The sequence below is a fragment of the Antechinus flavipes genome, chromosome 6, assembly GCF_016432865.1.
Source record: "Antechinus flavipes isolate AdamAnt ecotype Samford, QLD, Australia chromosome 6, AdamAnt_v2, whole genome shotgun sequence".
Classification (NCBI taxonomy): Eukaryota; Metazoa; Chordata; class Mammalia; order Dasyuromorphia; family Dasyuridae; genus Antechinus; species Antechinus flavipes.
The window spans coordinates 102,463,904-102,479,112 of record NC_067403.1 but is presented as its reverse complement, the minus strand read 5'-3'; the positions used below and the strand labels follow the sequence as shown (position 1 = coordinate 102,479,112).

General features: G+C 35.5%; 1 pseudogene; it reads right to left on the bottom strand.

Annotated features, from left to right (window-relative positions):
• Positions 1-355: 355 nt before the first annotated feature.
• On the bottom strand, positions 356-1,335 carry LOC127541422 (etoposide-induced protein 2.4 homolog; annotated as a pseudogene).
• Between the last annotated feature and the right edge of the window lie 13,874 nt (positions 1,336-15,209).

The following is a 15,209-nucleotide window of genomic DNA, read 5'->3' as shown; positions in this document are numbered from 1 at the left end:
ACACTGACTTTTCAAAATCCATTCCTCTAAGGGTGGCAAAGCAAATGGAAGGAATGGCACAGGGAGAATAGCAATATTCAAATCAGCACAGGTACAAGAGTGGTTTAAGCTAGAAAACAACTGAAAAAAAAAAAATGTGCTTTACCAAGACCCATAACAGAATTTAAAAATCTACACCTGGTGTCAAAAAGATTCTAGACTTTTGCATTTCTATACTTTTTACAATTGTACAAGTGGTCTATATTTACAAGAGAGTAAAACTCCAGATTTCACAGAGAACAATGGGAATGTATTAAAGGCCATTGGAAGGGTGGTCCTTCTTTCCCTAGATAAGGGGTAACTGAAGAAGTCACCATCAGTGCCTCCCCAAAACTCTTGAAGTTTTGCTTTGAAGGCAGCTTAGTGGGACAGCCTTCAGTTTGGCAAAAGATGGGTAAGGGGAAGGGAGCTTTGTGGCAGAAGCTGAACTGCTCAGTCTGCATGTAGAGCATCTTGTGAAAGAATCCGATGCTTTGGAAAACCACCAGAGAGAAGCAGCATAACTAGAAGAGGTATACTTTCCCAGGGTTCTTCTCTTCATCAGTGATGATGATGAACAAAGGGAAGAAAACAGAGAAGAGGCAGCCACTGATGATGGCTGAGAGGAAGGCCAAAGGAAGACCAAATCCAAAGTAGTAAGATCAGTTTCTTTCAATGCTGGATAATCACTGGTGCATTTCAATTTCTTTGTTCAATCCAAGTTATTCAAAACAATAAAGTTAGTAGAGAAGAGATACATGCAGATTGAGCAACTAGCCAGTGAAATTGTTTGGGAATAGGCTGATAAACAGATCAAGAAGAGGCCTGTAAAAAGAGATTTAAAGGGAATGTTAGCAATGATCTTGCTGACACTTGAGAATGGTTGAGTTTTCCATTCAGAGACCGGAAATGCCAGGTTACCAATATCCTGAAGCCATATGGCATTTACTGAGCATAAAGCAGGGGAGCACGCACAGAGCCCTAAAGAATGAGGTGAGGATAAACTCCAGTTAGGACCAGATATCTCTAGGGTTGATGGTTTAATTCCATGTAGAGACAGATCTCCAATAATTTTAGCTATTACTGGCTGAAACACGGGAATAAATCCTTGGTAAAAGTAGAAAAGGGTCAGCCAAAATATGCCTCCATTCCAAGCACAGCACTGGAAAATTCTGCTTGCCATTCTTCAATGCTGCTATTTCCTTTTGTGTCAGATCCAGGAATCTAATTTGGAAATGGTGCAGATAACCCGGATGGAGTATCTGCCTCGAAACCCTTCACAAGATCATGGAGAAATGTGTGGATACCATCAGCCATCTCTTCTACCACTCAATCAACTACAAGAAAAAGAGTAGAGAATCCCAAAATCTTTCATCATGAAGTACCTAGAAACACAAACTGTCCACAATCCCCATTCAGCTACTCTGACTCTGGCTGCCTCCAATGCTGCCCAAAGCCGTCTGTCTGTCATCCCTCCCCAAGTTAGGGCTGCACCTCCAGCACTGGGCATACCCACTCTAGACTGTACTGGTTGGCCAGAAGCAAGTGTGACTGGTGTTGGCCAAGCAACTGCCTTAGGGAAAATTTTATATCTCCAAACTCAATAAAATAAAGAGCAGATCAGTAATTTAAATAAGCAACTAAAAAACTAGAAAAAGAACAAATTAAAATTCCCAATTAAACATTAAATTGTAAATCTGAAAAATTGAAGGAGAAATTAATAAAGTTAAATGTAAGAAAATGATTGGATTGATAAGTAAAACTGAGCAGGTTTTATTTGTTAAAAATAAATAAAGCATTATTTGATTTGATTTTTAAAAAATAAAGCCAATTTACCAATATTAAAGATGAAAAGAGTGAATTCACCATCATGAAGATGCAGGATACCTTCCTCACACTGGACATGGAAGTGTTCTGAAGACACAAAAATAAGTTGTAAGATTTTCCATATCAGATCAAGAATCTTACTCATGATGAGTTTGGGTACACTCAGCACCCCAAAAGGGTAGAATTTTCCAATCAGCATTCTTATAGTTAGGCAATTGAACTTTAGAATTTTTATAATAAATTATTGAATGATTAGTTTATCATTTGTAGTTTAAAGTTTGAAGCCTATAATAAAAAAATCTATCTAGTTATTCTTAAATATTATTAATGTATGATTCCAATATTAATATTAGTTAATAAGACTAAATGTATATTACTAAATGAGTACATATCACTATAATTGCTAACAATCACCACCCCTATGGAATCATACTAAATTGACTAATACTTTTTGGGATAAAATGAGGGACAATAAATCATTTCTCACGTTCAGATTCAAAGTTGGGATAGCCTTAACACAGTCACTAATGCAAACTTGAAAAGAAATAACAAGGCCAGATGATCATAACAGGAGTCAAAGACAAGGACTAAATTCATCAGGGAGATTTACATGTCTCAAGAGGCTAAGGCAAACAAACATAGGATGTAACACAAGCATAAGTAATGCAGTAATGATCAACATTAACTAGCATTAATTCTTCTAGTTTTCCATTAATCAATTTTCAATCTCCATTTAATCAGCACATTTCATCTTAGGTCGAAGATGTTTTAGTTGTCTTCTCTTGGAAGATCTCAAACATTATGAAAGTACTGAGGGCATCTCTGAGGTGGTCTCCTTCTAGTAGATTTTCTTCTCTAGATCCATATCACTTGTGGATCCTTAGATAGTCTTACTAAAAATTTTTACAAAACAAATCTCAATGTACTTTAATATAATTTCTTAAATATTACTTCTCCAATAAGCCCTTTATGGGATGAAGAAAAGCTCAAACTTTGATAACTCTATTGTTAATAAGGTCAGAATCACAAATACTGCCAGCAACAGTAAATCTATGGGGAACCAACTTATGAAATGAGTCTTTTCAGTTAAAGAAGAGCTAAAAAATAAAAAATTAAATATTCTTAATTATCATATTAGTTAGAACTCTGAAAATCATTCCAATTGCATATATAATTGTTGTTTTCTTAAAATTTTCATTTTTCTTCAAGAACACAGAGTTTAATAGAAAAGTTGCAAAAGATTTACTGTTATATTATTTCAAGGGGATTTCCTCCCTAGAAAACAGGACAACTCAAGAAAACAAAATCAGGGGATCCATTCATATTCCTCCTCCCCTCAATCAGACAAGGAGATATCTAAGTATGGACACCAAGACAGCAAGTGGGAAAACATGATCTTGGATACTACCCTGGAAAAATACCTAAATAAGGTAAAATGGCATTTAATAAGATTAAAGGCTAACAGACAGAAAACAGCTTACTAAAGCTAACTCCTTAAGGATTGCCAGACCCACAGTCCCAGAACTCCAAGAAACCAAAATTTCTTAACTAAATTCAGAAACAAATAAACATGGGTTGATAATTTACAACATGTAGGGTGATATAGAATAAATTTGATTACTAAGTGGAATCAATATCATTTGGTATTCCCAATATTCTTTCTGCCAATGAGAGACTTGTTAAGATTTTCCTTGACAAGTTAATATAATCACAGCACAAAACATAGTAAGAATGTGCAAAATCATAGATTAATTCAGAAGGGAAATCCGCGTGTCCCCAAGACAACTGAGAAACAAAAAGTTAAAGAATTAAATAATAAATATCAATGCTAACAAACATTAAATCACCTTTCTTTTCAGCAACTTCCTCCCACAATGTCCCTAAGATTTCCTGTATAGTTTTCTGGTCTTTGAAACATCAAGAAGTCTATTCTTCATTAGGTTTGCTTTCTTGGTTCCAAGTTACTTATTACGATTCATTAGATATTCCTGCTAAAATTTTTCACACAAAAAAAGATCTCAACACAAGATTTTAATACAAATCTCAAAATTTACTTCACCAACTAGTTCATGTGAGGAAAACCAATTGTAACTGCAAGGTTCTTTGTCAATAATAGAGCTATAAGGTGAGGAAGGGGAGTGTGCTTGAAACTTTGGAAAATTTAGGTTTGTATATATCCTGGTAGTATTGTTTAGATTTGACATGCAATATTATCATTCAATATTATGCAATATCATTGCATTAAAAAAAAATCCATTTCAATTAATTCTAATTGCTTTAGGAGGCCTAGGTGAAAATATAAGCAATAACACTTTTTTCTAGGTAGAAGTCCTCTGTTCCTGGTTTCAATGATTACACAAATTCATTACAAGAAACTGACTTTACAAAAGATTTGGGGTGAGATATAATAAATTCCCAATTGTATATAGAGAATGGTATTTAGCAAATGAGTTTCCTTGTAATAAAACATGTCCCGATATAAATATATTCAAATGAAGTAGATGTTTTAAAAGCATATTATTGCTGATACCAAAACTCTATTCCTTAAAATAAAATAAAAGAGATTTCTGCTTTTAACCTCACAAATGTACAGATTTCTGGCTCTGTTGAATTATTCCCATATTATTCTGAAAGGACTTAATCTTATACATGACTATGTAAATGCAGCTGACAAGCCCAATTTACTTAACTGGTTGAGCTTTAGAATGACTATACATTCAGACAGAAAACAGAAAGATCTTTTATACTTGCTTTGTATTCATATCTTCTACAGACTACTTTTTCTGATTAGAGAAATATGCTATAGAGGGAAAAAGAAGGGACATGATCATAAGAGCATCAAAACTTATTCTCCATATCTTTTCCTAAGGGCACAGAATGACTTGATGTTCCTGGCAGGAAAAGGTATCTTTAGTTGTTTAACATCAGATAAGAGTCACAGTTGACAACCAATCCTATAGTAAAGATTCCACTTCACAGCCAGATTCAGGAATAACTAAATGTGATATATTTCTGTTCAGAATGGAGAATTTGAACCAAAAAGATCCTAACTTTTACCAGGACACACAAATACAAATACACACACACACACATTTCACTTAATATCCTTCAGTTGTTTTTCTTTTCTTCTTCTAGAGCTTAGAGTCATCCTGATATAAGAATTAATCATTGAAAAGCACTTCTAAAGCAAAATTTTAATAAACCAATTACTTAGGAATTAAATAGGAATTCCATGACAAGCTCCCTTTACAGGCCTGATAAAGTTGACTACACAGATGATTTTTGCAAACATGACAAGTTTACAAATCAAAAGGAATCTACAAGGTCTTTTCTTTGTATCCTTCCTCACATTCTATCAATTCATTTTTAGAATATAGGTTTTAACATCATGATAATAATTCTTAATAATGTAGTTAATAACCTTACTAGTCCCCTAAGTGTTAGCCAAATAGTTTTAGCTTTGCCTTCCTCTTAACTATAAACAATAAGGAAATTTTCACTTTCTTCAAAATTGCATTTGCAACATATTACAAAACATGTTTAACAAGGCAGTTAAAATCAACAGGTTTTAAACAATTTTTCTACCTTCTTCTAATAATTCAATTAATACTCTAACAACGTCCAGATTATAAAAGTTGTTTTCCTAACAGCATATCTCATACAATATTTCTAATAACAAATCTGATGCAAAATTTACAATACTATAATGAATATTATGTATTTGAAGATTGAAATAAGCCCATATCCAATTTGGCGACTTCAACTCAGTTGACTGCATTTCTAAATTACCTTACACAGAAAAACATTTATTTTATCAACATTGGCATTGTATACTAATCATATATAAAAACTTAATATAGAGTTACGAAATATGAAGTAATTACATCTAATTAAAGAAATAACAATAACAGTTAACATTTACATGGTGCTTACCTGTCATGTGCTAAATTCTGACTTACTTTATGCATTTTGTTAGAAAAGACATGTTTTACTTCAAACAAGACCAGAATAAATTCAATTACACCTGCATTTAATTTCAAATGGTATTATAAAGAAACTCAATTTATTATTTTTATTATTTATTATAATTTGCACATTTATTCCATGCATTTAGAGTATTCTATTTTCAGCCAATCCACACACCAAAAATTACCAAGCATCAGTCTTGTATTAGAATTTAATCTATTCCTAGAGCTCTACAAAATTTTTTTAACTGTAATAAGCTATAAAAATTTATTACTATAGATCATAATAAAATACACACAAAATATCCCACAACCTTTCTACTAAAGTCAAAACTTCCTTAAAACCTTTCATCAATACTCAAAACTTCTTCTATTTTGTTCACTCCCTAAAGCCTCCTTATTCCAATATTGTCTCAGTCTATTGTTCTCCAATCTTCACTAAATTTCTCCTTGAAAATTTTTATATAAACAGACGTTAAAACTGATGATTTTTAAAATAACTTTATTCTCACAGCACAATATTGATTATTAATACACCTATGGCACTTAAATAATTGGATTGTTACCAGTTATATTATTCACTAGAAGATGAAAGCACCCAAAAGTTATTTAAGATCTTTTAATAGTGTACAACAAACTTGTTTTAACAATTTAAGTTATAGTATATTTTTAACAAAAGTAACAAAGTATTGTCAAATTGCTTTCTTAAATAAGCTCCTCTTGTATAGTAAGGAGCAAAACAAGCCTTAAGATTCAAATATATAATTGACATACATATCAATTCAAAGTTATTTTTACATTCATCAGTACTTAACTTTAGTTCTTAAGATTTCCGAAATATCTAATTATATGTTTCAGTCAAACTTAGTTTCTTTTGGTTGCTTCCCAATTCACACAATCATATTTTATCAACTGGAAAGGGTTAAGTTCCAGTTCTATTCTGAAGTGAAAACTTTCAGCCACCCTCCACCCCTCCCTTTTTGCTTAACCTTGAATTTTTCATTGACACAGCCATTCTGGATATTTAATCTTCCTATTACCATTACCAAGACATTCCTTAAGATAATTTGTTTTATCTTATACCAAAATTTTCCCAGATTGGTCAACAATGACAGGGATCATCTTTGATTATTTTCTACCTGTTACCTGCTTGTCTCAGGGCCATAAACTTGTAACATTTGGCCCTGCCCTTTGGGAAGACATTATAATTTTTAGACATATTATTATCCATGATGAACAACAACAACAAAAACCTTTTATTATATATTCTCAATTCGTGTATTTATATTTTATTGTTGAAATGTTTCTTCTTTTACAACCTAGTTAGAAAAAGCAAAACCTAGAGCTCAAAACAAAGCCCATCAAATTAGGTCTTCTAGCCAACAACCACCAAAATCTGGAGTGCATCAGCCTGACCCTGGTCTTCATCATCTCCAGTGGTCCTCAAAGTATAGTCCAAAGAATTGTTGGAATCTCTGAAACCCTTTCAGAGGGTCTACAAATTCAAAATCATTTTTTATTTCTAATATAGTAAATAGCTATAAATATAACCCATGTGAACAAAAACTCTGAACAGATCCTCGATAGTTTTTTTAAACAACATGAAGATACTGAGAACAAAAGTTTGAGAACCACTGAGTCCTAGGCTAGTCTACTTCCAGTTGGAGAATATTAAAATATTACATTCCAAGTCCACCTTGACTGGGTGAACACTTAAGAAAAATAAAGTGCCTTACTTGAGATCTCTCCCAAAGTCTTCCTTGTATAGCCCGAGGTGACTTCATGAGTAGGTTATTCTCACCAAACCAGAGATCAAACAGATAGAACACAAAGAGCCTTGTACTGGTGGCTGATCAAAGTCATATTCTCTTATCATAAGACACCAATTACTGTTAACCAAAAGGCACAAGTCCACAAGATATGAATAATAACTTGATTTATTACAAAAGAAAGACACATATTTATGGGAACTCCTGATACCAAGTACAAAAGAGTCCAGCAATGCAGGCTAAGTCTTGAGTATTTATATGTTACAGTGAAAATGAGAGGTTGCAGGAGGTGTGGGAGGGGAAGGGGAGAATTCCTTAGCATTAAGTCATGAAAAACTGTGATGTATGGCTGGGGCTTCTCCTGGGAACTGCTAGACCATGAAGTCAGGATGATAGCACTTATCTGAAAAGTCCCAGATGCAGTTAATCAGTCTGAGTTAGATTGCCTAAAGCCAAAATTGTAGCTGATTCCTCTTTAAGACAACTAAGATTTTACTAGAATTCACTTGAAAAATATCACTTATGAGTGCAGGGGAGCATCATCTCTAGAAAACAGAGCAACTCGTGAAAACAAGATCAGAGGGTATTGTCTGTACTGATCAGATGCTATTTAGACAGATCTATATTTAAATTACTTTATAGAAAATAAATCATCCAATCACACATGGTTTTAATACAGCTAAACACATTTAGATAGAGCTTAATGTAAGCTGATGTATAAGGTGAGCTAAGTTGTAAACTTTCCTTGTGTAGTTAGATGTGCTACCAGTTCTTCTACCTCTGAATCTCACAACTCTCAAATTTAAGCATTACAGGACTAATACCATTCAGCAGAGCTGACATCAAATATTAAGTCTCATTTTATCATGAAGAATTTTTGAAACCATTATTATAATCCTTATGAAATAAGATGCACTTAAATACCTACAGCTTTTAGACATCATTGTAACAACTGAGTTTACAATCTAACAATGTTTAAATTACAACAAAATTCTATATTGGTATAACCAAGTTTCACAATACAAACAATTTGTTTAGGAAATATATATCAACCTGAATCAAGAGAAAATATCCAAGTAAGCAAAATGAGGTCTTGGGACAAGTGAGTTTCAGCTCATGATACCATACAGCAAGTGCCAAGATATTTGAGGAGGGCGATAGGAACAGAGTTTATATAAAACATTAAAGTAGAGGGAGGGAATGAGCAAGGTGAGGGGCCTCTCACAATTTCACAGTTGTTTTAAATAACAAGCTAATGTCCTTACAGAATTCTTAGGAATCTCAGGAGGGGAGAGTTTAGGAGATCCATAAAATAATCAGAGACTAGGAATGACAGCTTCTAATCAACCCCAATCAATTCATTGGCCAGGGATGGCTGTAAGGTCAGCTTTAGCTAGTTTGTAGTCGATTATGTTTGTCAGCATAAAAGTCTACCAATTTACATTCACCTTTGTTATCATTAGGTTAGCTCAGAGAATGCTAGGCTACTTTTAAGTCTTTATTTTTAATTTTTCTTATCCTAAAATGGAGGGGGAAAGCTCTTAAAGGACAAAAACTTAGTTTTGCAGTTTCAGACACATTGCCTTGATAGTAGATATTAGTTGGGCAGCAGTAGGAATAGCCACAGGTTTGTAAAGGCTATCTGGTCCTCAATAGTTTTCAGAAGGTTTTAGGATACAAGGAAAAGGAACTCTAAAAAACGAGACAAATGAAAGGCATTTCAATACATTTCACACTGCAATCCAAAATAATGGAAAAATGAATAAATTATTTGGACATAAAAGGTGATGTTGTAAGAAAATTAAAAGAGCAATGGAAAAATGTCTGTCAGATCTATGGATAAAAAAAGATTTTGTGAATGCAAAATAGATCATTTTAATTACATGAAATTAAGTTTTTACAGAAACAAAACAAATATATCCAAAATTAGAAAAAAGGAAGTCATTCTCTAGTTACAAAATAACAATATAAACAAGCAGTTTTCAAAAGATGAAAGTAAAACTATCAATAGTCACATAAAAAATGTTCTAAATCATTACTGATTAGAGAAATGCAAATTAAAACATCTCTGAGATATCACCTCACATCTATCAGATTGGCTAAAATGACAGAAAAATTGGGACATTAAAGCATTGTAAGTAAAGTTGTGAATTAGTCCAACCATTCTGAAGAACATTCTGAAACTGTAATGCCAGAGAAACTGAGCAAGACAGAGATTAGAGACCAATTCAATAGTTTTTATTGATCCATGTTTGGTCCCAGGGCTGGACTAGACTATCATCTCAAAGAGTGCAGCAATTAAGTATCAGAGAGCAAGCTTTTTATAGGATAACAAGAACAATGACATAATGGGAAGGTACCTGGATGGAGGCAACCTAATGGGGGGAGGCCCATAGGATGGCACAATGGAGGGAGGTTACTGATATTCTAAATCTAATCTAAAATGTATAAACCTTTATCCTGTCAAACCTTAAGAAGGAATGTCTATAACCTAAAGATATAAAATCTTTATCAATTATTTAAGAGGGAATGATTATAGCCTAGGGTTTGGGGGCAGAGCAACTGAGGCAGACCTTTATCTCATCAAACATTAAGAGGGAAAGGTTATAACCTGAGGCAGAATAAATAGGACAATGGGGAAACTAGGTCAGGACATCAAAAGCGAACTTTGGCACAACCTTCCCCACTCTTTCTCTTGTAACTATTCAAATCTTTCAATTACCTTCCTCTAGAAGGTCAGCACCATAATTTTGAACAACCCTATGTGAAGTAAATAGACCAAATAAAAATCAAAATAAAGCTAGAACAATGCAAGGACTTATGGCAAGGTCAAGTCTCTCCCTGATAACCCCAGAGTTAATCAGCAATACACAAAATTCCTTATTTCAATCATGTCAGATCCTCTGCAGTTGGGGAGCATATGAACAGTTAGGTCTGTGGTCATTTGTGCATGACTCGGCCTCTGCTTACAGAGGGCTACCCATTCAGAGGGGCAACCTGCTCCAGGAGAGAAGGGTGAGGCTTTGAGTAGCTCCACCTGAACCTGCCTAGAGAAACATACAGGGTTGCAGAAAGGATCAGATTTCTGAGCAGATATATAAGTCACAGATAGATAGATAGCAGATAGGTCACAGTTAGACCAAGGCAGGCAAACCCCAAACTTTTAGAGACCTGATGTCAACTATAAGGTCCTTTTAAGTATGCTGAAATGCTAATTAAGGACCTGGGGTAATAGGAGTGGAGAAACAGATCAAAAAGACTGCCAGTCCCAAAATAGATAACCAATTTCTGGTTGTTTCTAAAAAATAATCCCAAAAAATGAGTCTGCCAGGGCAATTTCAACAGGATAAGGGATTTCAAAGTCAAAGCACAACTAGCAAATCATAGTCTAGTAAATTTAAGCAAGGAATAAAAAATGAAAAGGACTGTTTAAAGGACTTCCAATTAAATCTGACCTAGTAAGTTAGGGCATAGGGCAGAAGTGGAAAATATACCAATTTCCCCAATTTCCTATTTCTTCCTCCCTTTTTTTTTTCTTTTGGAAAGGAATTATCAAATAACCATCCCACATATAAATCATATGTATATGCATATACATAACAGACTAAAAGTCCCTCAAACATAACAGCAATAGTTACACAAGTTTAACAATTTCCATCCCAAGTCTTAAAACACCCAGTAATACAATTAAAATTCTAACAAGTCAACCACTTTCCCACTCCCCCAAATTGCATCAGGAAAAGGGGTGATGGTTCTTAAAAGCTGCTTCCTACTGAAAATGGGCAGAAGATACTCAGTCCAGAGAGGGGACTGGGTATATGTAGTGTGATGTGCTGACAATCAAAGCTTGATGTAGGTCCCAGAAGCAAGTCAATATATTTGTAATTTGACCAGATCTAGAAATAAAAACAAATCTAACAAAGAAAAGTTAGAACAATCTGAGATAGAAAGTCTGGTCCACAAGGACTGCTACAAGATGTGGCTTTTCATTAGTTATAAACCTTAAAAAAAAACTTGAATATCTAGACACAATATCTAGTAACCAATAGATTACCAGACTAAATACTTATTTGCTCAAGTATTTAGGATATAATGATTACAGATAGCCAGATTTGAAACAGCAAGATATAACATAATTGAATTAACAATTTCTTATTGACCATTACTCTGATTATAGAAATCAGTTACAGGAGGAAAAAATGCAGTGACATATTAACTACAAACCTAAGAAATTTTACCTCCAGTAACAAGTCCTAAACAGATATTTACCATAACCTTACCACTTTGCTGCTTTTAGCCAAGAACCAGGTAGCCACAACTTGATTTTAAAAAGTCTGGAACAGTTTAGAGGAAGCGGGGAGGAGAGGATCCATGCGACTACCCTTCCCCTAACTCCACCTCCAAAGAGACAGGAGGGGGAGGGAAGTCTAACTAAACTTTACTCCAGGCTAACTAGATTCTCTAATAGCTGAAGTAGCAGCAGTGGGGGGGGCAAGTTTAAATGTTTACAAAAGATCCCTACCCCACCCAACATTTAAAGTAGGAGAAATCAGTGGGTGGGGGAATTCCATAAAACATGTCCAGCAGAGCTGGATTTAAGCGTAATTTACAATGTTATAATATAGGTAACAAACAGCTTTAAATTCCCAATAATATAAAATTGCTTTTCCTATCTCATTTCAAATAATGAAACAGCATAGTTTCTTTCTCTCCTTCTGGCCTCATGTGGCCATTATACCCAATGGACTCCTACGCTCCAACTTGGCCAGAGTTGAGGCTTTCAGAAAAGTCAGATAGATCCCTTTTGTTACATTCTTTACCTAATTAAGAGGCACATGACTCCTTTCAGGCAAGTTAACAGAACTTCTTTAGCAAGCTATTGTTCTTTTAAGATCTTATATTTAAAGATAACTAATTCTAGCCTGCATAAGCAACAGCAAAATTTCCCAAATTTAGAATTATCTTAAAATTCCTAATTAAATGTTTTCTCCAGTCAGTATTGAAATAACCGATTCCCAAATTTGATAATTTTCTTAAATTTAACAGAGCTCTTAAATTAACAAAACAAACAAATTACATAGAATAAGGAGCCACTTAACACAGACAAAAAATAACACAGAAAGACTATTCACCAGCCATTTAACATTTGACACAGACCAGGGGCTATCTGGAAAGAATAGCCCTGAGGGAAGTTGTCTGTTCCAGTCTTCCCTCCCATAATCCAAATGGAGCCTTTTTTTTTTTTAACCTTAAGCCACAAAACAGGCAATAATATACAAGACATACAGAACACTGATCACACTTAGACTACACAATTACAACATTCAGTAGGACACTAACATTAAAACCAAACCAAATGGTGTCTTAAAATCCCCAGTCTTTGTAGACAGCCCCCTGAGCATGCAAAATTGTAATTCTGAAGCTTCTACAGTTAAAAGGCTGTGATGGGAGGGGCATTGCTCTAACACAGATGACCAAATCAGGGAAATCAAGTCCCATTTTTAAAAGGTATACACTCCCCACTCAATGCAAGAAGTGGGAGGAAAGGCCAGAGCAGGGGTGAGGGAGGAAAAGATGCCATCTTACCCGGCACGGTGCATCCCAAATGGCAAGGGCTCCTCTGGTGATTCCACATTGGAACTTGAGGGTGGGGTAGCTCACCTAAGCCCCCAGATCTTGCTGGGAGAGCAAGACCTGAAGGAGAGACCACTTGCCCCTGTCCAGGGAGTAGCAGCCGTGGGTAGAGACATTCTCTAAACTCACCCCAATTCAGTGACCTTTCTCCTTGTGGCTACAGCCTGACCATTAGAGACTCATTTAATAGTGGAGTAGGAGAAGGGCTCAAACACAGCTCCTCTTACATTTCTCCAGTTATCTCCCCAAAATAGATCAAAGAGAGCGCTGGCTTGGGACCCCTGAGAAGGGTGGGGTCCCTAGAATGGCCTGTGTCTCCTTGGTCAGGGGTGGGGGGGTGTTAAAAGAGACACTTCCTCTGTGTCTCGGAGTCCCTGCCTGTGAGCAGGGCTTTCTGGTGAGAGAGAAAAAAAGATTAGAAATGCATTGGCATGCAAAGGAAGGGCCTTTCTCTCTGGAAAGGATTTGGACAGAGGGAGTTTCCTCAAGCAAGGCATCTGCTAGAGGAAAGATTTTAGAGGCAGAGAGAAAAAGTCTTTTACCTTGTCCAGAGTTCCAGATTTCCTGGTCAAAAACCAAGCCAAATGGTGTCTCAAGGACACGCCGATAGTGACAACCGCATCCAGTTAGACACACACAAGGTGTCTTTAAAGACACCCCGGGTTATACTCTGGAATGCCCAGAGTCGGGCTAACTGGCACATCAGATGCATCTTAGGAGACACCAAGGTAGGGCCCCCTGCGTCCAGAAGACCCTACTCCCAGAATCTATGCCCATCAGCATTTCATAATTCTGGGAATCCGGATGCTAGAATACCAAACAAAACAAGTCTTAAGACATAACCAGATGGTACCCCAAAAGGTACCCAAACAGACTTACTCTCCTGTGGCTGAAATGGGGGTGTCTACCATCAGGCTGTTGTGGCTGAAAACTGCTATCTTTCCCGGAGGCTCTGGAAAAAAATCCAGGAGGGCTCAACCTCTCCAGGCCAAGAATTCAGATTCAGAGCCACCCTGCCCAAGGCAGAGACCGGAAAGTCTCTTATCTCTAATCCTGCTCATTTTCTAAAAGATTAGAGACCAATTTAATAGTTTATTAAATGGAGAGATATACTGGGACCAATGGATCCATGTTTGGTCCCAGGGCTGGACGAGACTATCATCTCAAAGAGTCCAGCCCCGAGTATTGGGACAGCAAGCTTTTTTATAGAATAACAAGAAAAATGACATAATGGGGTAGGTTCCTGGATGGGGGTAACCTAATGGGGGGAGGCACCTAGGATGACATAATGGAGGGAGGTTACTGATATTCTAAACTGACATCTAAAATGGATAAACCTTTATCCTGTCAAACCTTAAGAAGGAATGTCTATAACCTAAAGATAATAAAAACCTTTATCTACTGTTTAAGAGGGAATGATTATAGGCTGGGGTTTTGGGGCAGAGCAACTGAGGTAGACCTTTATCTCATCAAACATTAAGAGGGAAAGTTTATAACCTGAGGCAGAATAAATAGGACAATGGGGAAACTAGGCATCAAAAGGGAACTTTGACACAACAAAACTATGCCTGATGGGCAATAAATGGACATAAAACTGTGCATTTTCTTTGATTCAGTAATACTGCTAGGTCTTTATCTCATAGCAATTTGAAAAAAAGAAGAAGAAAAACGACCTATTTGTACAAAAATATTTATAGAAGATCTTTTCATGGTAGCTAAGAATTGGAAATTTAGGGGACATATTTCAATTGAAGAATGACTGGACAAGTTATTGTATGTGATTGTAATGGAATATTATTTGCTATAAGAAATGACAAGCAGGATGATTTCAGAAAAAATCTTTAAAGAATTGAATGAACTGATAATATGAAGTGAGCAGAACCAGGAGAAAGAACATTGTACACAGAAACAGCAATATTATGTGATGATCAGTTGAGAATAATTTATCTTGTCTCAGCAATATAATAAAGGATGAAAATGCTATTCAACTCCAGAG